The sequence below is a fragment of the Dromiciops gliroides genome, chromosome 1, assembly GCF_019393635.1.
Source record: "Dromiciops gliroides isolate mDroGli1 chromosome 1, mDroGli1.pri, whole genome shotgun sequence".
NCBI lineage: Eukaryota > Metazoa > Chordata > Mammalia > Microbiotheria > Microbiotheriidae > Dromiciops > Dromiciops gliroides.
This window is the reverse complement of record NC_057861.1, coordinates 719,323,247-719,350,859: the sequence shown is the minus strand read 5'-3', so window position 1 is coordinate 719,350,859 and position 27,613 is coordinate 719,323,247. Positions and strand designations below refer to the sequence as shown.

Sequence of the window (27,613 nt, the reverse complement as noted above, 5' to 3'; positions counted from 1 at the left end):
CCCTCATCAAATTTCCAGTGCTAAGAAGCTGGCTGCACTGCCCTGCTCTCCTTTGCCCCTTCCCTTTCCTATCACTAAAGCAGTTTGTAAGTTGTCGTTTGGGCAAAGAAGCCATCTGGGGGCGGGCATCTCCCCCATCTCCCACCTTCCCAGCGTGCTCTGACTTAAGGGCTTTCACCCTACAGGTGTAGCGCATCAGCTTCTAGAGGTGTGGTGCGCATCCCTCACCTCTCGCCACGGGCACTGAGCATGCCCAGCTTGGCTGCGAGAGGGGTCCCCCCCAGAGGAGCTGCAAGCCAATACTCCATCGCTCCAGGTTTTATGAACAACCAAGAGGGGGGAGGAGGGACGGGAGCAAGGAGCCGGGCAGAGCAACGGGTTCAACACAGGGATTGGTCGCAAGTAGGAAGCTTTTCCACTACACCGGGTCTCAGGGAATCTGTCTGCGGTCCCGAGGCTCCCGCCGAGCTCCTAGCAAAGGTAAGACTGGAGGGAGGCAGGACTCTGGCTGGGAGCCACACTGCCCAGCCTGGGCAAGCGCTAACGAAAGCCACCCTATCTCGCCTTCGCCAAGGGAGCAATTTAAGGGGAAAATGCCAGTTGCACGGATATGGAGGTAGGGATGAAGGCGGGGGAGAGGGTTGCCCCAATCACCCAAGAGGCAGCGCTTCCCGGCAGGGTTCACACTCCTTTTGCAGGAGATGCTCTGCAAAGGCTGCAGACTCGGTCTGGAAGGCAGCAGGGACGGGCGCCCGCAGCAGAGGCAGCAACCACAGCAACAGCAAATCCAGGCGTTTGAGAGGGTCCAGCAGCCGGATGCCCAGGTTCCAGTCAGAGATAGGAAGGGGGACTGGGAGCGCACGTCAAATCCAGACGCAGCGCCGTGAGCCCCTCGTCCACAATATTGCTGTGTATGTATTTTGTAGTCAGAAAATAAGTTTGTTGCACGGCCAGCCAGACACAAAACCAGGAGACCAGACGCTCGGATGGTGCAGGGCAGGAGTCCCTGCTTTCCCTCCAGTTTACCTTCTGCAGCCAGTCTAGTTCTGGTTAATTACCTCTCTCTTCCTGCTGCTTCCACGCCTAAATTGCCCCCCTCCCCCCCGGCTTATTTTCCTTTGGCGACCCATTCCGATGCCGCTGTTGTTTTGGCAGGAATGAAGGCACGTTGGGCTCCGGGGGCTTGTGGGAATTTAGTGATGTTTTAGGAAGCAAGAGGGGAGAATTAAGCAGCCTAGTTTACTAGACCGAACTTCAGCTGAGGGAGGGTTGAAGAAACTCCTAGGTAGGGGAGCTGTCCAACACCTGGTACTCATTTCACCCTCTCGGAGTAAGTGGTTGTGAGCCAAGCTCAGTGCTGGTTTAGGAGTAGGGTTGGAGGCGGGGAAGGGTTATAGCAACTTATTCATCCCGCAGTTTTGACCCTAGTCGGCAATCCTGAGCTTCCAGAGAAGGAGATAACAACCAGGAGCTACGTGTGAATCGTAGACCCTAAGCAAGTGTGGTTTCAAGCCCTGAAAGAACTAGCCTGTTCTGTTCCTAAAACAGAAAGCCTTCATATATCTACGTTCATACATATTATGATTTTTTTTTATTCAGTCATTCATCCATTTGTTTATTTTTGCTACCGGGGCTGGGGGAAGAGAAAGAGAAAGCGTTTTTTAACTCCCCCCCACCCCCCAATCAGCCGGGGTGTCTGATAGATTTGGCAGCCAACGCAGGGAAACAGCTTTGCTGAAGAAAGGATTTCTGCACTAGAAGCCCCAAGGAGGTTGATTGCTTGCCTAGGGCTCCAGATTTCGGGTGGAAATGCACTCGAACGCTCTGTAGGGCAAATCAATGTTACCGCCTCCCTTAGATTCTAGTTATTAAGTCGAGTTTGCCAGCAGCTAGTGAAGAAAGCTCTGGTTGTGGGTGCTTTCGGGTAGAAATCCACATAGAACTTTTACTAGTTTGCCTCCCAGAATCAACAGGGATTTGGGGGAAGAGAGAGTTTCTGGTGCCAAATTGACATAAAATGGGGTCTTTCCCTCTTTTCTGGGTAGGAGGGTCAGATTTCTGCGTCAGAAACTAGCTATAACAAAGGCTCCTCTTCCCTCCCTCAAGATACAAATGACTTGTATGAATGCAAAGAGGATACTTGCACAGGATTAAGAATGTTTTTTGCATTCTGAATGATGGCTTTATATCTTTTGGTGGAGGGAGGGTAACATACACAGCTAGAACCTTACATAGAAATTTCAAGCCTGGCTGATACTGCAAGTTATTAATTTCCCTCCATTGGGTGAAAGAGAGCAATATGTTACAGAGACAGTGATGTTGGCTTGATTTTTTTTCCAGTGGCATTCATATTTCATGCTCAAGTTTACTGTGTTGCTTTCTCGATAAGATTTTGAGTAAAGAGCAGTAAAGGGTGCTCAGAGTAAGTTAGGGTTATTCAGGGTATCCAAAATGAGCTCTACTGGAAGATTTTTGCTGCCTTGTAAAATGCAGCACTCTCTAAGATAATGGTCTTTTTTCCCAAAGCTGGGCACAACTGCTGCTTGATGCCCTGAGGTGTGAAAGACTGAACACAACCATTAGGCCTACTTAGTTCTCAATCTAAAATCATTCAGTCCATTTGTTATCCATCAGTAGACCTTACAGTGCCTCCCTCCTTCCACCCCCCCAAGGCTGAAGTATAACATGATATAACTGACCTTTTAATTAGGTGCCCAGATCTTATGAAAAAAAAATGACAGTTCTTCTGTCCTGGAAACAGGTCAAGGAATTGTGAAAAATCTAAATAGAGGAAGATGTATTTCTGTATTTGGGGTATTCAACAGATCCCTTTTCATCCCTTTGGACCACATAGGAAACTTTCTGTCTTTTGCTGTCTGTGGGTCATCAGAGCATTTCCCATCATCTACTTTTCAGGTTTTTCAGTTATTTCTTATTAATCACTTAATTTAACTGATTTCCCTACTGTATCTATTGCTCAGTCTTGCATGTCATTACTGAGAAATTAGTCCATTGCCAATCCCCCTCCAAGTTCTAGTTCTTTTGACCATAATGTCTTTTGTAAAATAAACTAAGATTCTTGTTACATTTAATTATCTTGTTTTCCTTTTCCACCTGAAAAACATATTATATATTTCTCATTTTTAAACCAGAGTTTGTCAGACAGCTTTTAACTTGTTGGATGTGTGTTTACTTTTTAAGCTATAATGTCCATTGATTTGTATACTTTAAATCAAAAAGTCAATTGTCATAAAAAATGTTTCATATAGATTGAATGTCTAACACAGGAAAGGCCAAATGCATGGGGACAAGTAATTAATCCTCTTTCACTCTCTACCCCATCCCACAAAATAGGAGGGTTCAATGGAAGCAAGTGATAATACATTCTTTCAAAGACTAAGCAAGGTTTTGGGTCCTGTAGTTTCTGGCACTATTTCTGCTATGTCCTGATAACAACCTTTCAGGCAAATTGCTAATCTCCTGAGTCTTCATAGAATCATGAGATATTAGAGTTAGAAGGAATCTTACAGGTCATTTACCCTATCTAATCCCCTCATTTTTACAATTGAAGAATATAAATGTTGCAAGATGAAGTTACCTTACCCAAAGTTGCACATTGAACCAATAGCATCTTGCTGGCATCTAGGTCTGCTGACTCTCAGGATGCCACATTTTTTGGCGATCTGTATTTTAATAAAATTGAGATTTATTTTACTTTTATGACAGGGTTGCTTTACTATAAGTGTAACATGAGTCTGTAATTGTAAGAAATATTTTTAGACTTATCTAAGATTTAAAACAGCAACAACAATTTTTTACACAATAGAAAGCAATCTCTCTTCCTCATTTCTTTATTATTCCAAAGTTATTACTAGCCTGTTCCCATAACCAAAAAGTCATCCTCAACTTTTGGCTTCCCCCTTCCTCATCCAGGTAGTTGCAAAATCTCATCAATATGACTTCCCCAATATCTCTGATCAATCCCTTTCTGTCCACTTATATACTACCACCCCAGTTTACACCTTTGTCTGACCTACTGCAGTAACCTTCCAACTGTCCTCTATACATCCAGCCTCTTTCCTCTTCCATTCATTCTCAAAAGAAAAACAAACAAAAAAGCCCCCTGCCATATTTCTATTCCTAAGGTACAGGTCTTACTGTGGCCTTCCTTAAAAAGCTACAGTGGTAACTTATTTCCCCTAGGATAAAATATAAACTCCTTTGATTTGTATTAAAAGCTCTTCACCATCTGACATCAGCTCATCTTACACAGCACCTCCTTCACATACTTTATATTCCAGGCAAACTGCATTATTGGCTATTTGCTGAATTCAACATTTCATTACCCATCTCCATTCCTTTGCATAGGCTGTGCCCTCCAAGCCTGAAACATTCTCTTTCTTCATCTCTACTTTTTGAAGCCTCTAGTTCTCAACAAGGTTTAACTTAAAAGTCACTTCCTACAGTACTACTTTATTGCATCCTCCAGTTTTTAATCCCACCTCCTTAGAGGTTAGCTTGTTTTTAATTTGTGTGTATACATTAATATATACTATAACATATAATGTATAAACTTGTATACACAGGTATACATACATACATTTATCTGTGTGTACATGTCATTTCAAGATGCTTGAGAGCAGGGAGAATTTGTTTTTTGTTGTATTGCCACTTCCTGGCACAACACCTGGAATTGACACTCAATAAAAGTTTATTAAATTGAATAGTATGTAGATGTAGGTACTAAGATTATTCTAATCCCCGTTTGACAGATGAGGAAAGAAAGAAAGAGAAAGAGAGGAATAGAACAAGGGAGGGAGAGAGGGAGGGAGGAAGGAAGGAAAGAAGGAAGGAATTCTTTTGGTGTTTTGACCATGCCTTGGCATATAAGTAAACACTTATTGACATGTTCTGTGTTTTCACTCGGACTTTGTATTCCTATATTCCACTAAGAACTAAATATTAAGAAAACCGTGACCTATTTGTACCTTGCCTTATTCATCCCCCTTGCAAGTATTCCTTTTGACCTGAGTGGTACATAGGCTTGAGAAAATGTCTGTTACATGGAAGGCACTTAACAAATGTTTTTGAAAGAATGAGACATTCCTTGACCCTATCCTTGGGTTTCCTAGTTTCAAGCAGCAATTATGGGTCCAACCATGACAGAGATAATGTGTTTTCTTATTTTCTGGTGCTAGAAAGAAAAGGGAGGTTATTTCTTAGAAGAGAGCACGAAGTCCTGACTGAAACATGAGTGTGTGTTAACTGGCCATTTTCTTAGAAAGAAGCTTGATTATGAACAAGAGACAGACAGAGAATACACCTGGTTATTTCCATATTATTATACCTACACCCCCCACCCAGAGGTATCCATGCCAGAGAATGTTTTTAGAAATACCTGGTTTTAAAGAAAAAATTTCACATATCTGGTTTAGGTCTTATCTCTCTAAAGATACTATTTCTTCCTGCAGTTAAATTGTATTGTGATAATGGGGAATTTTTTTCCTAGATAAATAACATAGTGAAACATTTTCAGAGACAAGGGTTTTCTCCATTTTTTTTTGTCTGTTTGTTTTTTAGGCAATGTGGATATTGAGCCACATGGTTTCTTTGTTCTTTTCTTTTTTCCGGGGCAATGAGGGTTAAGTGACTTGCCCAGGGTCACACAGCTAGCGAGTGTCAAGTGTCTGAGGCTGGATTTGAACTCAGGTCCTCCTGAATCCAGGACTGGTGCTTTATCCACTGTACCACCTTGCTGCCCCTCCTTTGTTCTTTATTAGCACAACTTCTTGGTTGATTGAACTCATTGAACGATATTTGTACTAATAGGCATTGTATCTGCCCATTTGCAATTGATCTTGTGTGGTTTGTGACTGAAATCTCCAGAAGTTGGGCAAGAAGAACTATGACTTTAGCAGGGATTTCAGAATAAGGGATTTAATTGAAGCTTTTGAATCATAGGTGACCCCTTCATTTTTCCTTCTCTAATCCCTCCTAGATGTATTTTTAATTGGGCTTTTAGAAAAGGAAAGATTCTGTATAACTTTGATTTGACAAAAAAGTAAAAAAAGGTTGAATTTTTAGAAGAAATAACTACAATTTATATTTTTGGCTCCAGAGAACTAATGATGAGACATCTTGCCTAGCTGTCACTATTCTCAATAGAGATATGTTGGTCTATGGATGAAAATGTTACATTGTTTTGAAAAAATCAATAAGCCTTAAATGATTGTGTGATTCTCCGTGTTCAGGGCCAATTTCATATCTATACTAGCCACAACTTATTACGCACTATTGTCCTTATATTAAGGTAATATAATTGAGAGGAGAATTGAGTTGCATGTGGAAACTGATTTTCCACTGAGCTCTTGTTGGAAGAGAGTTGCCTGATAGATAATTCACCTGAGTTCAAATCGTATAGTTCTTACTTATTAGCTGCATGGCTTTGAAAAAAAAATTATATATATATATATAATATACATATTATATATATAATATGAATATATATTATATATACGTATAAAACTTAAATGACAAAAAAATCTACCAACGATGTATTAGCCCATTCTCTGTCACTAAAATTTAGTCTGTCAATTTCCTCTAAATACAAGTATTTCTGATATGCTATATTCAATGTTTTTAAGAAGGGAATCAGACTGAAACATAACATGACTCAGATCCCCCAATATATCTTCTAAAGCTTGAATCTAGGCAGGCTGCCATCATCTTGAGCTGCACAGATTTGTATTATCACCTATATTACACTGGTTCTTCTACTCTCAAATATAAATATGAATTTTCCACCAGTGATTCATTCATTTGGCTATTAGCTAGATATTGATTCGTGACTCTTTGCCAATTAATGAGTTAATTGGGAGTCTAAATGCTATTGTTGCCACATTTAACTGGATGGATATATAAGGTGCTTAAAGAGCAGAAAATTACCCTTCTTAGATTTCCAATGCATCCCATGGAAATTCCAGTGAAAACCCACTAAGTAACCTGGAATGCTCAGGAAAGAAAACATTACAGACAAAAGACCATTCTTTCCCTAGTTCTTTGAGACTTTAACTCTTTAAGAACTAAAACTTGTTTCTATTTTAATGATTTATTGGAAATTTCCCCTAAAATATATTTATCTCCCTTATTTCTCATCCGCAGAATACATAATACATTTTAAACTTTTAAAAAATTATAATTCTTCATAATCACTGCAATTGTCACTTAGCAGAAAAAGAACAGGAACACTGAAGTAACATAATGCATTCTACTCTTAAAGCTCTTAGTTTTTAATATATCATGGGGCAGGGTACAAAATAGTTACGCCTGGTAGAATTGTGTCTAAAATAAGCATAAAAGGATCCCAAGTGAAGGGCTCTACTTTATAGGTTACTGAACTTTTAGTTTTGGACATTGCAGCTTCTCAGTCCTTTTGGAATGCTAATGTCCTTATTTAAGTTGTATTTGGATCGACAAGGTATAATTATAATATAATAGAAATGGAGTAAGCAAAGATTGGGGGGGACTGTCTGTGATAGAAGTTGCTATGTGTTTTTATTACTTGCTATGTAACATTGTCACATTGATTTGTGAAGAATAGAGTGACAATGGTGATGATGTGTTACTTATGCTACCTCCAATACAATACAGCCTCATTAATACAGTCCCCACACATTCAAAATCTGTGAAAATTCAGGCATTGAATACATTGATTCTCACTGAGCACAAGGTTCATCTAATTTCTAAAGTAGATTGTCATGGCCTTGGCAAGTAAAGTGTATTCCCAAATGAGTACCATCTCCCCAAGTCCCAAATGAAGTTTAGATTTCTTGGTCCATAAATAAAATCCTATACATCAAAGAAATTTGCTTAAGATGTCGCATTATTAATTATAAATCTATTATGTCTGTCTTTTCATTTGCTTAATTCTTCTTAGTTATTGGTACTTATTTAGATGATCACTTTTCACACAATTTCTCATCTCTCACCTCAATGCTTTTGTATGGGAGTAATCAAGTAAGAAATATTTATTAAGTTCCTACTTGGTACCAGTCTTTGGCAATAAGATAGCATGCTATGTCTGAAAAGCATTAAATCTTTATCTCCACTTCTTAGAATCTTTCACTGGCTTCAAACATAGCCTAGGTGTCATTCCTTATTAGGTTTCACTTCATCCTTAATGCTCACTTCCTCTTGAAATAATATTGCATAACTGTACATATGTTTTGCATTATCTTATTTGAATAAGTGCTATGATTTCCCAAGAGAGTAGAAGCTCCTTTGGAACGTGAACAATTTCATTTTTGTCACTGCATTCTCAAACCCTGACATATACTAAGGCATGTAATACATGTTTGTTAAAATGAATTAATTTGTCATAACAGCATAATAGAAATTAATAGTTAAATGCATTTTTAAAACCTTCAAAATTCAGACTGTGCTCTTTCCTGCACTCCCACAGTAGATCTGAATTAATAATAGTAGTAATTAAACAGGAAGAAGAAAGAGGGCTGGATTGCCAATGGGAAATTATAGAGCTTCTTTAATGAACCTCAAATTATCCCTGAAATGAAGGTCCATTTTTTCTTTTACTACACATATTATACCCATGTTTTTTGTAAGGCCATGAGTCATAGAACACTACTGAACCCCCCATCCCCATTTTTTTGATGATCTCACTCAGAGAGTGAGAGAAAAGCACATGGTGGATATAAGTGGGCTGATTGACAACCAACAAGGTGCCATGAATAAGAGCTAGAGTAAATGATGTCATTACAAAAATATAAGATAGAAGAAGGTGAGTTGGTCAAGTGGTGAGATCAAGGGTTAAGTAGTAGACAGAGGTATGATAATAATGTCAAGACAAATGAGAGATCATCTCCAGCATTTGACTGGACTCCTTGTGATGGACTTATGGGAGAACATGGATGAGAGTGCTTAGGAAGGTCAAGCATTGATATACCCACATTTGGAGGGAGCATTTATGTTGAGATCACTGATTTATCAAGTATTGGGTATTACTACTAATTAATAACAGTTGCTTAATTAACATATATGGTTCATAATGGACACATATAATGTTTTAACATTTGCAAAGCTTTTTACCTACTTTATCTCATTTGCTCCTTGGAAACAGTTCAAGGAGGTAGGTCAAAGTTTTTGGGGTTTTTTTGTTTGTTTCTGGTACATTCTTTCTGTCCCCAGCTCCCAATATGGTGCCTGGAACATAATATGTATTTTATACATAGTTGTTGATTATCCCCATTTTATAGAGGAGAAAACTGAGGAGATGAGATGTTAATTGATCTATTTATTTATTTATTTTTAAATTTTTATTTTTTTTAGTGAGGCAATTGGGGTTAAGTGACTTGCCCAGGGTCACACAGCTAGTAAGTGTTAAGTGTCTGAGGCTGGATTTGAACCCAGGTACTCCTGACTCCAGGGCCAGTGCTCTATCCACTGCGCCACCTAGGTGCCCCTAATTGATCTATTTATAATCATTCAATGCATTTTTGTTTCATTTATAACATGTACTGTCAAGACAATATTTTTTTTTCAGTTCTGTATTGGGAAAAAGAGCATGTATAACAAATATACCATCAATAATAATTAAATCAGATATTTTAACTTTAAGACATCAGGAAAAAGAATGGTATGCCCTGTTTAAGTTAGTATTCACAAAGACAGAATCCTATTATTGTATTTTTCTCAAATGGTAGACCCCTGAATCTTACTGCTAATACTTTTCATTTAATATGTATGTTTTATTATAGCTAGAATTTTAAAATGTGAAATTTGAACTTGAAAAATGAAGTTTCTATTTGCTCCTGCAAGTATATCTCTAGGACATGCCGAGAGATTTCTCTTGGCAGCTTGGACCAAGAGGAAGTATTTCCATAATGCATTTGTTTTATGGGTAACTATTACAGCAAGTCACTGTGACAGAACGGAGAGGTGATTAGCAGTATTGGAGACAGTATGTGGGAGAAATGGATTTGGTTATGGTCAAGAATCTTATTTATTAGAGAGAATGAATTACAGAATATTTTATCATTTAATATACTTCTACGACCTCTGCCCCAACCTTCCCAAAGTCTCTAAAAAAGATTCTATCCAACTTTAGAAATATAAATGTTTAAAATTGCTTTCTGCTCTATACTGTAGAAAAGCTTTATGAAAGATATCCACAAATACTTTATTTTTTTCCTCCAAAACAATTGATGCCTGTCTTCTCAGGGGATTTACAGTCTCTTTATGGGTGCTTAGAATTCAATTCTTTATTTGAGAAGTGGGGCACAGTAGAAAATTCTGGATTTAAAGTTATAGAATCTGGGTTCAAATCCTGGCTCTGTAATTTATAATCTTTGTGACCACCGGTGAGTTGCTTACCTTCTTTGATCCCAATTTTCCTCATTTCTTAAATGAAGAGTTTTGACTATATGACCCCTTGAGTCCATTCTAGTAATAAATATATGATTCTATGAATTTATTAGCCATTTGAGAATAGTAAATCAATTAGGAACTGGTGTGAAAGCACTCATTAACTCTGAATCTATAACCCAGTGATCTCAGCAACTATAGCAATAATTCTAGGTGGCAAATGCTTAATATCAATGAAATAATAGTAATAACCACAATATCTAACACACACATATATAAACACATATATGTAAATTTCTATATGTGTATATGTATGTTTCTGTCTGTTTATGAGGTGTGTGTGTGTGTGTGTGTGTCTATTGCCTTAATTTTTACAGAGGACTTTTACCAATATTTCATTTTCTCTTCACAAAAATCCTGAGATAGGTATTATTATTGCCCACATTTTACATATGAGCAAAATGAGACAGACAGAGGTTAAGTAAGTTGACCAGGGTGATATAATTAGTAATTCTCTGAGTCTGGTTTTAAAGTCAGGCCTTCCTGACTCCAGATCCTGTTCTCTATTCCCTGGACCACTTAAAACTGGCCTTAAAACCTGAGACCTTAAAGTTGTTTCAGCTTGGATTCGACAAATGAATCTTTATGTCTGTATTGAATGTCTCTTCTTCTACCAATACACTTAGATGTTTTTGAACTAAAAGATGATTTTCTTTTGCTGTTTCTGCCCCTGTCACTCTCTTCTCCTTATAGATTTCTTCCGAAAGAGCTTTCCTCTCCTTTCCAAATCGACCTACAGAATGCAGTTTTTCTAATCACTCACTAATTCACATTGCCTTTGAAAAAATTTTCACGTTGCTCTTAACTTTTTCCCCTAGCCCTGCCCACCTTTGCTCATTTGATATATATTTTACTTGGAGACTAGAATGTTTGGGAGTGCACAAGAGCACTGTAATACCAAGTGTCTGAAGGACAGTCATGGGGAAGAAGCATTCAATGTGATCTGTCTGACTTCAGGAAGGACAACTAGCAGCAAAGAGTAGAAGGTGGAAAGACTAGATTTTGTCTTGATGTCATGGGACAAACAATCAAACGATGTTTTGTGAATCATGAAAGCTCTTCAAATTTAGAATGAGTTGCCTGAGAAGGCAATAGTTTGCCTATCAAAAACAAGATATTTTTTCCCTTCCCCTCCTCCTTGCCCCCACCCCACCATCGGTGGATTCTTTTAGGGACACATGCTGAAATGATTAGCCACTGAAGTGACTTCCAACTGTAAAATTATATTTCTATTTGAAGATCATACTTCATTTTTTAAAAAATTAGTATTTTATTTTCCCCCAATTGCATGTAAAAATATTTTAACTTTATTAATGATTTCCTAATTCTCTCCCTCCTCTCCTTTCTCTATCATTGAGAAGGCAATCAATTTGATATGCAACCATGAAATTATAAGAAAATCTGTAAAAATCAAATCTATTTTGCCAAAAAAACACCCTACTAAAACATTTTGCTTGTATAATCTAATGCTTCATCTCTTCTGGAAAACCTTCTAGTTTCTGGAGAAGAGGAGAAAAAATGTCCCTGAAAGAAAGTTGGCTTCCTCTATCTTACCTGTAAGCCAGTAGAAGACTTCTAGCCTTTGGAAGGCAGGCTAGATATCCCTTTTTTTTTTCCAGATCTAAATCAGAAAAGTTAGGCTAATATATTCTTCACCTCCACTCTTATCTATGCCATTTACAGGCTCAGCCACCTGCATAACTGAGGGTGGGATTCTTTTCCTAATGAAAAAATGTTACTCATGCATGTATACTGAGATGGTTTTGGATTCCTACCTTGGTGGTGATTGATTGTTCTTGGCATGGTTTAAGGAGGAAAACAATACAGATTTGAAAGTCAGGGCAGTGTAATGGGTTATAACCAATTCAGTTCATGGCCTGGAGGCCATTAGCAACATAACTTTAGTCGGCTGAGCTCCATTTAATAGGCTAAGGTTATCTTGGGGCTACTGGATCACTTTATTCAGACACTATCCATCTAGAATACCTACTATGTGCCTAACTTGGTGCCGGGCATGATGTGAGACACAAAACAGTTTGAACAGGATACCTGTCATCAAATAGGAACAATAACAACTAGCATTTATAGGGGACTTAAAATTTACAAGGTATTTTATATATGTTACCCTAGTTGATCCTCCCAACAACCCTGGGAGTTAGGTGCCGTTATCATCTCCATTTTATGGAAGAGAATACTGGAGGAAGGGGAAGGGAACAAGCATTTGCTAAGCTCTAATTATGTGCCAGGAATTGTGCTAAGTGCTTTATTAAGAAAGACCTGAAGTGAATTGCCCTGAGCCATAGAGATAGTGAATATTTGAGGCAAGATTTTCATTCCAATTTTTCTGAATCCACATCTAACAATCTATCCACTATGCCACCTCTCTGCTCCTTGGACAGTGTTCTCCAAAATGTGTATGTGGGGGGTTGGGGGAGTGGCGAATGATCCCCAGGGACTTTTTTAGATAATCAATAGAGAAACAGATTCCAGGTGTATTACACCTAGTTTCTGGTGAAGGCCACTCTATATAAGTCACTCCATCAGGAGAATGACAGGCTGCAGATTCTCCTCTTATTTTTCATATCTCTCCAAAGGCTGGGCAGCAGGCATTGGAGAGAGGTGTGAGCACAACTAGGAGAGAGGGGGTAATTCATTCAGGATTGCTGTGGCTCAGGAAAGGGTGTTGACCCAGGTTGAAGTTGACACCTTGTTCAGTTATGGCGGTCACTATAAGTAATCTAGGGGGAGAGAAGTTTCAAGGTCAAAAAGCATAGGCCTGGAATGCATTTACAGGCCAAAGGGATAGTGGTTTAAAAAAAAACACAGAAAACAAACAGGTGATCAACTGGGGCTCCAAGATAGAACTTTAGTCACTTGCCTCTTTCTCCCAAGGCTTAGGAAGCTGAATCACTTTAGATAGACTAGAGGCTTTATGAGGTTGGTATAGTGACTGGGAGAATCCCTGGAGACAGAGACAATGGTGGGGCGGGGGCGGGGTGAAGATGGCACATAGGCAGGTGCTAGCTCATAAGAGCCCATTGTGAAATTTTCATTGGAAGCATTTTCACCCCAGAAATCAAGGAAAAGTTCAAAACAGTGCTTGCTTTATTTCTTTATCTTGTAGATTTAAGAAAGTGATGGAAAAACCTGATGAAATTTAAAAGTGTGACATGTTATTCAGTCGTTTTCTGGTGGCATCTGACTCTTCATGATCACATTTTGGGTTTTCTTGCCAAATGTACTGGAGCAGTTTGCCATGTCCTTCTCCAGATCATTTTATAGATGAGGGAACCAAGGCAAAGAGGGTTTAGAGAGCTAGTAAGTGACTGCATTCATATTTGAACTCAGGAAGATGAATCTTCCTGACTTCAGGCTGGCATTTTATCCACTGAACCATCTAGTACATTGTTTTTTTTTTTCAAAGTTGTTTGTTAAATGTTTTCCATCATTCCCCACACACTTGGGCCAGATCAGGTTACTACTAGGAGCATTCAGGGCAGTGACACACTTGAAGAAGGCTGGTGGATGATGATAATTAGGCCACAAGCAAGCATTAGTTCAGAGTGGCCCCAACTATATGACTCTAAGTAAAACATTCCACTCTGTTACCCCAGTTTCTTCATCTTCAAAATGGGTATGATAACAATACCTAACTCACAGTTTTGTTTTTTTGGAGAAGCAAATGAGAAAAAATATAAGATATTATGCAAAAGGAAGGTTCTATAATAAAGCTAGCTATTATTTACTGATCCTTCATTATGCCCCATGCATTGGGTTCACTCCTGAGGATAGGAAGACAAAATTCAAAAGAGTCCTGAAATTTAAGGATCTTATATTGTACCTGGAGACCTGGATATATTAATAGATACAAAATTGCAAGAAAATTTGTGTTAGAAGGTATTAGTCTCTGTGGGATCAGAAAAGGCCTTACGTAGAAGGTAGAATCTGAGCTAAGCCTTGAAAAAAATAGGGACTCTAAGAGATCAACCTGAGGAGAGAGTGCATTCCAGGCATTTGAGATAGCCAATGTAAAAGTCCAAAAATGAGAGATGGAATGTTCTATAAAAGAAATAATATGACAAACAATGTAGCTAGATCAAAGGTTGAAAGAAGCAATTATTACAAAATAAAGATTGACTCTAGCTGGCCACGATATCAAGATATTGAAACAGAAGCAAAAAATAAAGGTAAAATCCCCAAAGGGCAAGATATTTCAGTGTCCTGTTTAGCTCTGCAAGTGACTCCTGACAATTTCATTTTGTGGAAGAAAAATAATATGTTACTGAAGCTTTATCTCCTAAAATCATGCTCAGCCTTCCTTAGACTGTGTATGAGTCATTGTTCATGTCCCTGTAAGAATTATCTTTATGATTCTGGGTAAATATGACTGCAAAATTAATGCAGGCTATAGTCAATCTAGTGTTGCTCCAGATAAATGCAATGAAAATGAAAGATCATAGGGTCCAAGATCTAGAGATGGAAGGGATGCTGGGGTCCATCTTATTCAAATTCCTTCTTTTATAAATAAGGAAACTGGGGCATAAAAAAGGTTAAGTGACTTGCCAAAGGCCACATAATTAGTATTATCTGAGAACTCTAAAGGCATGTCTTTTCCAGAATACATATGTTCCTTATACCACATTTTTTTCCCAAAGAGCTGGGTGTACATGTGAGATGGTCATTGGGACTAGTCTCTGATGTGAGCTTGTATATTGCCAGCAGTAGAGATGGAATCAGGCCATTTTCTTTGGAGACTTGTCAGAAAATCCCACCTCCCAATGCCTATTGCTGCCAACTGTGGACATTTGGATAGAAAACTAGAGCTGCTTGATGCTAAACTTAGATACTCCTATAAAAGAGGAAGATAACACTCCAGCAGCTCAGATGTCTCAGGACCCCAAATCCAAGAAAGACAAGAAGTGGCCCAAGAGCAAGATGTTGCTCCAAAACTTTATATAACTGAAAAAGTTTGGAATCTGAACAATGAACAAGATTGTAGAAGATTTTGAGAACTGGACAGACAGTGTGATTTCCTGAAGAAAAAAAAAATGACTGAACAATTATATTTGTCTTGTTACTTTATGGGTGGGTTAAGAAGTATAGATCGAGATCAAGGGAATACTTCAGGAAGTAAACTCCCCCAATTCATTTCCTCCTATGCTTGCTGTCTCAATGTTTCAAGCAACAATTGACATGATAAATTAATTAGGCTCATATTAATACATCATTTTTCCCTTACCTTGCAATTCTAATACCCTGCCTATCTTTAGTAGTTGGATTCTAAGAGCTCTCTGCTCCCCACCAGAGAGAGGTAAGGTCCAGGTTCCATCTAGCCCCTAGGGTTTGTTTACAGAAAATCAGGTGCTGCCTACAGATATTCAGGAACATATCATTGGTACTTGTATGCATTTGGGTTATAAATAACAAGAAAAATAGTACAATTTCCTCATTAAAATAATTTGAAAACTAAAAATCTTTACAAATATTTAATATAGAAATTGACACTCATGCACTTAGGCTATATGTTACATGGTTATGTGGCATGTATGTATCTTATACCAAATATCATGAGAGAAGATTGAGAGTTCTCCATTATAGAAGATGGAGAGTGATACCTTCATTTATTCATTTGCTTATAGCATATTGAGGTATATTTCTGTTTCCTAAAGGGTTAAATGAATGCTTTCAAAATATAATGGAGCATATGAAATCATGTTATTTTCAAAGAAAATTATTATTATTGTTAATTCTTTAGTGACAGCAAAATATTTTATATCATTAATAAATAAAATTTTAAAATATTTATTTCAATTTTATTGTGTTTTATAATTTACATGGCACATTAGTGCAATATATAATTTATATAAGTGGGAATGGGCTCAAATATTTTTATAGATAGGAGTGTTTGATCAAAGTTTAGAAATCACTGCTTTAGGAAGCTAATATTCTAGTACAAGAGAAAAACCATGTATGCCAATAACAATAAGTGCTCTATTAGTGATATAGCTATTAAACATTAGAGGTGAAAGGAATCATTGGATATAGGGTTTACTTTGCCTCTGGAGGCCTGAGCTTATCAAAACTCAGTTGTTAAGCCTGGAAAAACTATTGCTTTGCAGGGGGCAGTTTCCTGAAAAATCTGTCTCTTCCATAGCCACATACCCTTTTCCTGTCTATCTTTCCCTTTCACATCTGGATTCTGCCAAGACCCTTCCATCACCCACGTACATTTTCTACTTGATGTCTCTCTGTTTGGGATATCAGAGGTAGATCTTATCTCTACCAAAACTACCTTATATTTATTCATATCTGGACTGGTTGTTTTCTCCCAATAGGATGTGAATCCCATGAGGGAAGTTTCCTTATTGTTTCCTGCCTTTTTAGAGATTCAATCACTTTTTGGTGAATAGAACTAAATTAAATTGAATCAGAGGGATGTAACTAAGAGGCTCTACCCTTTCTGAGGGAAAGGTGGTGGAGGGAGGGTTTTGCTTTATGCTTTGTTTTTTGCCATCTTTGCTTTCATGCAATGAAGTCACACCCAAGGATCTCACGCATTGAACTGCTGAACTGATTAGGTCTCAAATTAGGTCTCTCTGCTTTTAATGATGCAGTAGTTCCTGAGAACAGCCTCTCCACAGACACTTGCAAATGGTCTGAAGATCATTGGATTTCAGAACTTTAAATGGAAGGGACGTTGGAGATAATCTAGTCCCACCCCTCTCCGCACCATTTTACAATAAGAAAACTAAGACAGAAAATGTTAGTTGACTTGCCTAAGATCACAGAGTTAGTAATAGGCAGATCCAGGCTTTATACCTAGGTCATCTCTCTGTAAGTCAAGTCTTCTTTTCCATATAACATGGTGCATGCTATCCTGCCTGAAACTCTGACAAGATTCCTATGTGTACCCTTTTATCGCTGTGCACTGCCCTACTTTAGAGGTCTGAACGGTAACTCTTGTTTAAGGATGAGGTGGTACCTGAGTATACCCTTGTCTTGCCTCTGTTCTGTCTTGGATATCTATAATTTAACCACATAGCCTTCCCTTAAGAATGACATATTAATGTAGCTATAATTTTCAGCATTGACTAGCTTTCTAGTTCTTCCGCAGGCTCCCTCACCTGTTGGTTGCATGTAATGAGAGGCAACCCAAAGTCATCCTTCCACATGCTCCTATGCCTACAACCAGACCAGAACCCTTGAGTGTTGATTAATCCATTAATTTATCTAAGTGAGCCATAACTTTTCAGTGCCTTCAGGTTGCAGGCCACCAGGAAATTAGCAGTGGATCAAGGCAATTTTCCATTTTGTTTCCTGCGCATCGTCATCAGCCTGTTTTAGCTTATGTGAGATAACAATAAGCTGGGTACAAAGTGTGCATTCGCATTTTATTTGTATAAAATATTTATGCTTGTTTAATGTATTTCATATTTAAACCCAATATGCATAGGGATTACCCAGTAATTTGGGGCTTAAATTAGAGAACTAAGAAAATGAGCAAACAACAAAGTTTATTATGTGCATAATGAAAAAATTCAGAATCCCAAAAGGTAATTAAGTGCCTGTATATTTGTAGCATAGGAAGGACATTCATAGCTATAGTTTTCCAATCAAGCATTTTTAATTGAGTGAAATTTTTCTGCATTCTTTGTTTAGAGTATCACAAAGTTAACATTGGCTAGTTCTGTATATTCCAGTCATCTGGGGAAAGCTGAGTGGTTTCAAAAGGTTGGAGGAGCCAACATTTTCTTATTTCAGTGCATCTCCAGGAACTTAATTTATTGTGCACTACCTATAAGTGATCTAGGTACATTTCTCTGCTGATTTAATTTTCTCCATAGATAGATAAATATAACTCTATGTGATATATATATATATATATATATATATGTGTGTGTGTGTGTGTGTGTGTGTGTGTGTGTGTTATATATTTATTTATCCATCTATTTGTTTGTTTGTTTGCTATTCTCTCTTTAAGTGGACCAGGGCCCCTGAGACAATAGCCAGACAGTTTTAGCTTTTATCCTTTGCTTTCATTTGGATTGCTATCTTGGTAACTTCATTTAAGAGTGCTGAGAAACAGCTTTGTCAAAGAAAAAGAATGCTGATTCTGAAATCAAAGACCTAGATTTAAATTCATTCTATAATGATTGTTACATTTGTAATGATGGGCATGTCACTAGATCATTCTAAGTGTCAATTTTCTCTCCTCTAAATGAGGGACTTGGAGTAGATGCTTCACTAAGGGGCCCAGCCAGCAGTTGCAGATCTGAGGTCCTATTTTTTAAATTTGTCTTACGTGTTTTATTTGGATCTTAAAGTTGAACATGAATATAAATTATCTCAGCTTTTCTATTTATTAACTTGGACCAAGTTGATCTTTTATGGGTCTGATTTTCCCCATCTGTAAAATGATGAGCTCAATTTTATTTCGGCTCCAAATCTATGCTTCCATGGATTAAATTAATTTTCTAACTTTTTTTTTTGTTGGGGCAATGAGGGTTAAGTAAGTTGCCCAGAGTCACACAGCTAGTTAAGTGTCAAGTGTCTGACGCTGGATTTGAACTCACGTCCTCCTGAATGCAGGGCCGGTGCTCTATCTACTGCACCAACTAGCTGCCCCCAGTTTTCTAACTTTTTAATGTTTAAAATAATTAATCTTAATTTATAACACATAACACTTTTTCCATAAAATTTGGTAAGCCTTGCATCAGAATCTATGGAATAAGAATTGGTTAAACTATACATTGGCTAATGTATATGCTCAATGATAAATTCCTTTACTTCTTAACTCACTTCACAAATTCCCCAAATTCATTCCACTTAGAAGTTTCATAACTTCCATATACCTTAGAAGTTTCATACCTTCTTTACTAATTGGAAGCACCAATTAGCAAGACAAATGATCTCCTATATCGGATTGAATGTGACTAGAGATTTACATGTATCTTTGGGACAGGGATTACTCTGAGAGAAGAAGAGATAAAACTATCCTTCAGTGTTGTGCCCAGAATTGGAACCTGAGTAGAGGAAAAAAACCCTCTATATCCGTCGTGCTAGGAAAAGCATGTAGGAATATGAACACAAAGGTGGGACTAAAAATCAAGAATCAGTATTTGTGGGCAAGACTAAAATTGAGCATGTAGAATCCTGGCCTTGACCTGGCCTAGCCTGCCACCTGAAGAGCCTATGTTTTTTTAATAATTTATGGCATATTTCTCCGAGGGAATTTTCAAATTCCTTTCAGTACGGGCATGATGTGTGCTACTTTTTTATTGGACCTGCCTCAAAGCTGTGGTCTTATTTACAAGGGAAAAAATATCGGGGTTTTCTAGGCTAAGGTATGGATTTTCATGTTTAATGGTCTATGTACTATTGTTGACTCAGAAAGGTATATAATGATTTCAACAGTGCATGTATAGTTGGGGAAAGAAATCATTACAAATTATAGGGGAAAGGTATTGAAAATAGTATCAGCTCTCGGCAAAATATGTGAATTTCCAACTAGGCCTTGATATATGCATGCAAATAGAATTTTTGTAGATATAGTAGATTGGTAATTTGTACATGCAAATTATTTTGAATTACAATATTTTTCATTATTCTGGATATGTTTGAGTGACCTACAAAAAGTTCCCTATGGAAATACATTGCTAGCCCAGATAAATTCCCAAATATTATTTCCTTCCTTGTGAGGAAAAAGAGGTAAGTTGGGAGATCCTAAACAGGGTAATTTTAAAAAGAACATTGATGGGGCAGCTAGATGGCGCAGTGGATAGAGCACCGGCCCTGGAGTCAGGAGTACCTGGGTTCAAATCCGGCCTCAGACACTTAACACTTACTAGCTGTGTGACTCTGGGCAAGTCACTTAACCCCAATTGCCTCACAAAAATAAAAATAAAATAAAAGAAATAAAAAAAAAGAAAAAAGAACATTGATGAAATAATTCTGCCTATCTGTGATAAAACTATCAGAAGAAGGAATCCAAGTCCATTATGTAAGTCATTCCAAACCTGATGCTTAATTTGGAATGTGGATGAATTCGCATCTTTTTATAAAATTCAAAAAAGTTTGTTGAGGTACTCGCCATTTTTTTTATTGCCATGGTAGATAAATTGAAGAATGCTTCAACGACAGCATGATTTTACAATTTCAATCAAGGTTCTCTTTGTTGACTAAAGTTCCTCCGATACATTGTAGTACAAAACAGTTGTGGATATTCTTATTAATAGTGTATCTTTCTGCTCACAATTACATGGAATTATGAGTGATGAATGAATGAAAATTCACTCAATTTCAAGCATTGGGATTCATATATGAATCAGGACACTTTGTAAGTGTCAAGTGAAATAACTAGGGTCATAAGAAGTTCACAACAGTAGTATTTGTTCCATCTAACCATCCATATACAGAAGGATACATTTAGAGGGATATTGATGGGCCATTGAAATCAATGTTAAAGGATTTTTTAATAGAATACCTGTAAAAAGACACCTTCAACAGACTTGCAGAATTTCAAAGCGGAAAGCTACTTTATAGATCCAATAATTTATTAAAATAATGTATGGAGCGGCAGCTAGGAGGTTCAGTGAATGAAGCCCCAGCCCTGAATTCGGGAGGACCTGAGTTCAAATCCGACCAAGATGCTTGACATTTACTAGCTGTGTAACCCTGGGCAAGTCACTTAACCAGTATTGCCCCACTAAAAAGGGAAAAAAATGAAAAAGAAAAAAAAGCCAGGGAAGTGTCATGGCCAGCTTAAAAAAATAATAATCTATGGAAATAGAGGACCATTTTATTAGTAACTTAGAAAATCACCATTAGTCATTTAATCAACAAACATCTATTAAGAGCTTACTCTATTCCAGTTACTTTTCTGGGTGTCAAAGATACAAAGACAAAAGTTAAATACTATATTACTTTAAGGAATTTACAATCTATTGTGGAAGAAAATATGCACACTTATAATTAGATACAAGGCTAGGAGAGTTGGCTAGCACACTTAATGGTAATAAAGATCCAAAATTATGGTGACAAGATCGGACTTTGGACCCAATCTAATAGAGATGAAATTCACTTCCATTACATAGGAGTAGGTCCAAAACAAAAGGAAAAATGGTTTTAGAAGACATGAAGTAACAGTGTTTAGGGGGGTAACCAAAGACTGATGTCCTGGTACAGGACGTCCTGGGCAGGGATGAAAAGAAAGAAGTCCTCCCCCCATCTTGGGATTTTCATTCTTTCAGGGCTTTACTTACCTTTCCCGCTTTCATCTACCCTTAGTATTCTAACTCTTCATATTAATTCTGACCATTCTCCTGTATGTATAGATTTGAGCATTTTACTCCGTTGTTTAAAAACAGTAGGGACTCCCTATTGCCTGATCAGTAAAATTCAAAATCCTTTGCCAAACATTCCATATGCTTTCTGCTCCTGAACTACTCCACATCCTCAGATTTCTTTCTTTCTACTTTTTCATCATAAATTATGCTCCCTCCAATCAGAATGGACAATTGGCTGTATATACTATTTATATCCCTTGTATCTTGTCTATGTGCACATACCTATACTATACCTATACTTGGAATGCTTTCTTCTCCGTTGCACTCCTACTCATCCATTTAAAGCCTAACTCAAATGCCACTTCTTCCATACATTTGGTTCAGCAAACTATTTTCAAGCTATTTTAAAAAAACTATATTCAAATTATTTCAAACTATTTTTCAACAAATTATATAACACTATGTTAGGGTGTAAAGATTTAGATAAAGATGAAACAGAATGTATTCTTTGAATGTTTAAAGGGATATTCCATGAAAGAGGAATAAGTCTGACACTGCTTGGCTCCAGAGGAAAAAACAAGAAATAATACGTGGAAATTGTAGAAAAGTAAATTTAGGCTTGAAGAAAGGGGAAGAGTATGGTACTTCCTAACAGTTATAACTGTGTGAAAATGGAATGAATGAATGAAAAATGCAGTATTTTATTAAATACCTCTTATGTGCTAGAAACTATGCAATGATTTACACAAATGTAAAAGTGAGAGTCTGTCTTCAAGGAACTTTCATTATATAAGGAGTACACATATAGATGAATGGTGGTCAAGTATGACCAACAAGTATGGGTTTGGTTGAGGGATTAATAGGGATATTGATTTAAACAATAATGTCATTAATTGGCATACCCTTTTCAGAAGCAATAGTAGCAATGACTTGATTAGACTTACCAGACAAAAAGGTAGAAAGGGCAGTGAATCATTTAAGTATAGCAGCAGAGTAGAAGATGGCCAGGGTGAAGAATATTGGATATGATACTAGTTAGTATAGTAGGCTCTTACCATTCAAGACAGCACAATGCTAGGGATAGAGTTCCAAACCAAAGTACTTTTGGATTGGAGAGTACAGTAGGGAGGCAAAAGGGAGGCCATATTGAAGAGGTGTGACCAGAATGGACTTGGGAATGGACTCTCAAGAGGCAGTGTGTTTCCATCCCACTCACTGAAGATCTTCAAGCAACAGATGAATAAGTGTTTGCCAGCTGTGATAAAAGAGAGGCTTCTTATTAAGGTAATGGCTGAACTAAATGGCCTCAGAAATCCTCTCCATCTCAAAGATGATGTGAGTTTGCATTTAATTGAAGCTTTGTCAATATTTCCTATACCTACCTCAAACCACTCTCAAACATCACATTTTTTTTTATCATAGTTTACTTTGTATAACTTTTGTTCCCCTGTAATATAGGACTTTAGGCCAATAACCTTGGCTATCTGAATCCTGCACCTCCAGCATCAAACAGAGTATCCTGTGCACAATGGGCTCTTAATAAGTGATTTTTGAATTGAATTTATGTTGAAAATCATAGGGGGAGGGGTATGACACTAGTGTACCATTTCTTCTCCATAGGGAAATGAGAACCATCCTGGAAATTTCAACATTGAGAATGCATAGGGGAGTGTAAGTTAATTTCCTCCTCTGCTAGTTATTTAATTCCTATAATAAACTTCACACTGCTTAAATGGTAGCATGGGGAATTTAGGTAATATTGGGGAAAAAAGTTTTCTGATTGTGAGGGTTGTTAAAGTCACCAGAAGTGCTTAAGGGGTTTCTTGTGGAATCTCCCCTGCAGATCTTAAATGAAAGGATAACTTCTTTTCTGTCTAGGTGCTTTAAGGCTTGCTGCTACCTCAAGTTTGCAAGATGGATTAGGTGACCTCTCCAAGGCTCTTCAAGCCCTAGGAGTCTCAGTATGAATCTCAGTGATTTGATTTCTCTCTCCTGGTGATATTGGGCTTCGTTACTGAAAGCCAAGTCCTCTAAGGCAACAAATTCACTAGAAATGCTTCCTTCTGTCACTGCAAATTGTTTCCTCTTGAAGAAAATATTTCTAAGTACAAGAAAACATCATGCCTTTCCTTATTTGGGAGTTTTCTTTCACTTTTTCAGGTTTTCTGGATTTCACCATAGTTTGTTATATTTTATCAAAGACTCTCTGAGAATCTTTTTTTTTTTTGTAAGGCAATTGGGGTTAAGTGACTTGCCCAGGGTCACACAGCTAGTAAGTGTTAAGTGTCTGAGGCTGGATTTGAACTCAGGTCCTCCTGAATCCAGGGCCAGTGCTTTATGCACTATGCCACCAGCTGCCCCTCTGAGAATTTTTTTGACTAGGATAAAATAGATCATACTCTGCTTGGCATTCAAAGCCCTACACAACCAGAGTACAACTTAACTTGCCAGTTTATTTTCCATGGTCCAGTCATCCTACCCTTTCGCTATTCCTCACATAGCACACTCCAGCTTGATTCTCTGTGACTTTGCCTAGACTATATAGAAAGTCTAAGATATACTCTCTCATTACCTTGGCCTTTTCTTTCAATGTTCAGCTTAAGGGTTTCCTCCATTAGGAAGATTTTTCTTATTCTTCCCCAGTTTTAAAACCTTTTTCATTTTCCTCATATAACTACATATTTAATTTGTATAATCTTCTGAATTATTTTCTTTGTTTTTTCCCTAGTGCTTAGCACCATGCCTGACCCAATAACAGTTTATTTTTCTGTTTTGAAAAAATGTATTTCTTTTTTTTTTAATTTTCAGTAGATAGCATTTTTTTATCATTAGTTTTTTGGTGTCTCCTTGGAAAACTGTATTTATAAGAGTAACTAAGTCTTTCACAATTGATCATCATAACAATATTGTCACTGTATACAATAATCTTCTGGATCGGCTTAATTCCTTTTACATCACTTAATATAGATTTTTTTTCCTGAAACCATTCCCCTTGTCATTCCTTATAGCAAAATAATACTCCATCACAATCATATATCACAACTTGTTCACTTATTCATCAATTGATGGACATCACCCCACTTTCTAATCCATTGCTATCACAAAAAAGAGTTGCTATAAATATTTTTTTTGTGTGTGTATATATATATATATATATATGTCCTTTTCCTTTTTCTTTGATATCTTTGCAGCAAAGACCTAGTTGTTTTTGCTGTTGTTGTTTTTTTGCTGAGCCAATGTATATACATAGTTTTATAAGCCTTTAAGCATAATTCCAAATTATTTTCTAGAATAGTTGGACCACTTCATAACTCTACTAACATTTCTTTATTGTACCTATTTTCTTTCACCTTTTCAAGTATTTGCCATTTCTGATAGGTGTGAGGTGGTACCTCAAAGTTGATTTAATTTTAATTTCTCCAATAAATAATGATTTAGATAATTTTTCATATGATGATTGATAGTTTTGATGTCTTCTGAAAGCTGCATGTTCATATTCCTTTACAATTCATGAACTGGGGAATGGCTTTTTAATCCAGTTTCGTATATGTGTGTGAGTATGCCTATGCATGTATATGTGTATGTGGTATATGTATCTGGTGTGTGTGTGTATATATATGGCATATGTGTACATGTAATTTGAGAAAATACCTTTTTTAGTGAAATATGATATCATTTTTATATCATGTTATTGTCTATGGTACCTTTTATCAAAATGTAGTTTGCTTTATATCTTTTAATTAGGTCTATTTTTGCTTTTGCTGCTGCTTTGTCTGAGAATGATTGTTACCCCTGCCTTTTTTTTTACTCCAATTGAAGCATAATCAATTCTGCTCCAGCCCTTTATTTTAATTCTGTGTGGATATTTTTTCTGTTTCAAGTATGTATTTTGTAAGCATATTGTTATACTCTTGTTTCTGATCCATTCTGCTGCGTCCATTTTATTGGTAAGCTCATTCTATTCACATTCATAGTTATGATTATTAGCTATGTATTTCACTACATCTTATTTTCTTCTGTTTAGCGATCTCTCTGTCTCTCTCTCTCTCTGTCTGTCTCTGCCTCTCTTTCCTATCACTCCTTCAAAGTATGTTTTGCCTCTGAGCACTTGATCCCTTAATCTGCCCTCTCCTTTATCATCCCTCCCTTTCTCTTATCCCTTTCCTCAGGGAAAATTCAGGCTTATTTTATGCTGCTGTTTTCAGAGCTAGTTCTGCGGGGATCTCCAAATTTTCCATGTTTCCAAGCTGGTGTATTCTGGAGAGAGGTTTGGTCACTGCTCTCTGGTCTGCACTCTGGTCTGCACTCTGGTCTGTACCCAGGAATGGCCCTTACTCTTTCTCTGCTACAAGTGCTCACACTCCTATTTCCTATAAGCTCCTCTGCTCTCCTGCAGCCACAAATGTTACCGCTCCTTTTGATGTGGTGATAGCTTTAATTGATCCAATTGATCATGAAGCGTCCCAAAGAATTACAAGACAGTGATGCAGTTTCCCAAGTTTTGTTGAAATACTGTGAGTGACCAAAGAAAGACCACCAGGAGGTGTCTTGCATAGGGAGAGGAAAAATGGTTATATTTATAGTGAGAAAAGTAGGTTATATCCTCATTATCTTAACCTCCTCATTGTGAGTGGTTCACGGGAGGTCTTTTCCTAATTTGCACTTTCTGGGGTCCTAAGACATCCCCTAAGGTGGGTATCTTTTTCCTTGGAGGTATGTTTTGGGAGTTTACACGTCATAAGGTGTAGCTAAGGACACATTTGGTCCTTTCTGCTCATTTTCCTAAAGACATGCTTAAACTTGTCAGACCCAGAGGGTCTCTGTGTTTTTGATAAGGTTTGGTTTCTAGGTGTCCCGTCATCTAGGAATATTAATGGCGATTAATAGTTCCTAGTTACTGTCTCTGTTGATGGTGAGTGTTGATAGGGACCCCCTTGGTTACTGTACTGTTGATAAGAACACAAACCTTAGTTTCTCTGTTAACCCTTTTAGGTAGTATTGATAGATTAGCCTCTTTTAAAGCTCTGGTCTTAGAGCTCCGATCTTAGGTTGTCTATTAACCCTTTTTAGCCTCCTCTATCACTCTGTGCTGGAACTCTGACCCAGAAACACTTATAGGCAATAGAGTTACCAGTTAGCACCAGCTGCACACAGTGCTAGCAAAGGATCCCCTGTAATCTCTTCTGTCCAATTGGCTGATGTCCTTAAAGTTTCTGGGCTGAGATCTTCTGAAGCTGCTGCTGCTGCTGCTGCATGCACATGTTGTCCCAGCCCTCATCTCACTGACACAGACCTCTCCTGCTTACCTCCTATGCAGCCCTACAATGAAAAAAAGATGTATCACTCTGACTTTCTGAGGGCTCTGCCACTCCAAGATTCAAGCTGAAGTTATTTTAAAGTTCTGCAGAATGTTGGGAGTTTGATTACATTGCTGCCTCTAATGTGTCACTTTTGCTCTGCTTATGCCCTCCCCCATAATATCTCTTGACTAAAGGCTTGTCAAATGAATGAATGAATGAATGAATGAATGAATGAATGAATGACTGCTTTGTATAATTCAGATTGGAACATTATCTTCTGAGGGGAAAAGTAGGTTACAATCACTGTGTGATTTGGATTGGCGCTTCCGGTTATTTAATTTCCCTGGATAATTCTTCATCTTTCCACTTCAACTTGCCTAAACAGCCTGAGGTAACATAAGCATTGCCTTCAGGAAAATAGAAAATATACTTTTCCCAGCACCTCCTGCTGCCCCATTTAAAGAAAGCACTGGGAAGGGTTTCTATGAGAACCCTCCAAAAAGAAAGGAGAACAAATCTCACAAATTCACCCTAACATAGTCTAATTTTGGTTCATGTTAATCAACCAACATCCTGTTTTACTCCACA

The 27,613-nt window shown here is 37.6% G+C and overlaps 1 protein-coding gene across 3 annotated transcripts in view; it reads left to right on the top strand.

The window, feature by feature from the left end:
• The first annotated feature begins 213 nt into the window (after positions 1-213).
• Positions 214-27,613, top strand: part of CNTN4 (contactin 4) — a 1,173,040-nt gene continuing 1,145,640 nt past the window's right edge. For 2 of the 3 annotated variants that reach the window (XM_043978085.1, XM_043978087.1), the window contains exon 1: positions 218-480. The gene's annotated coding sequence lies outside the window, so the exon portion shown is untranslated. Of the gene's footprint in view, positions 481-27,613 lie in introns of all 3 variants that reach the window. The other variant, XM_043978091.1, reaches the window with a different exon arrangement.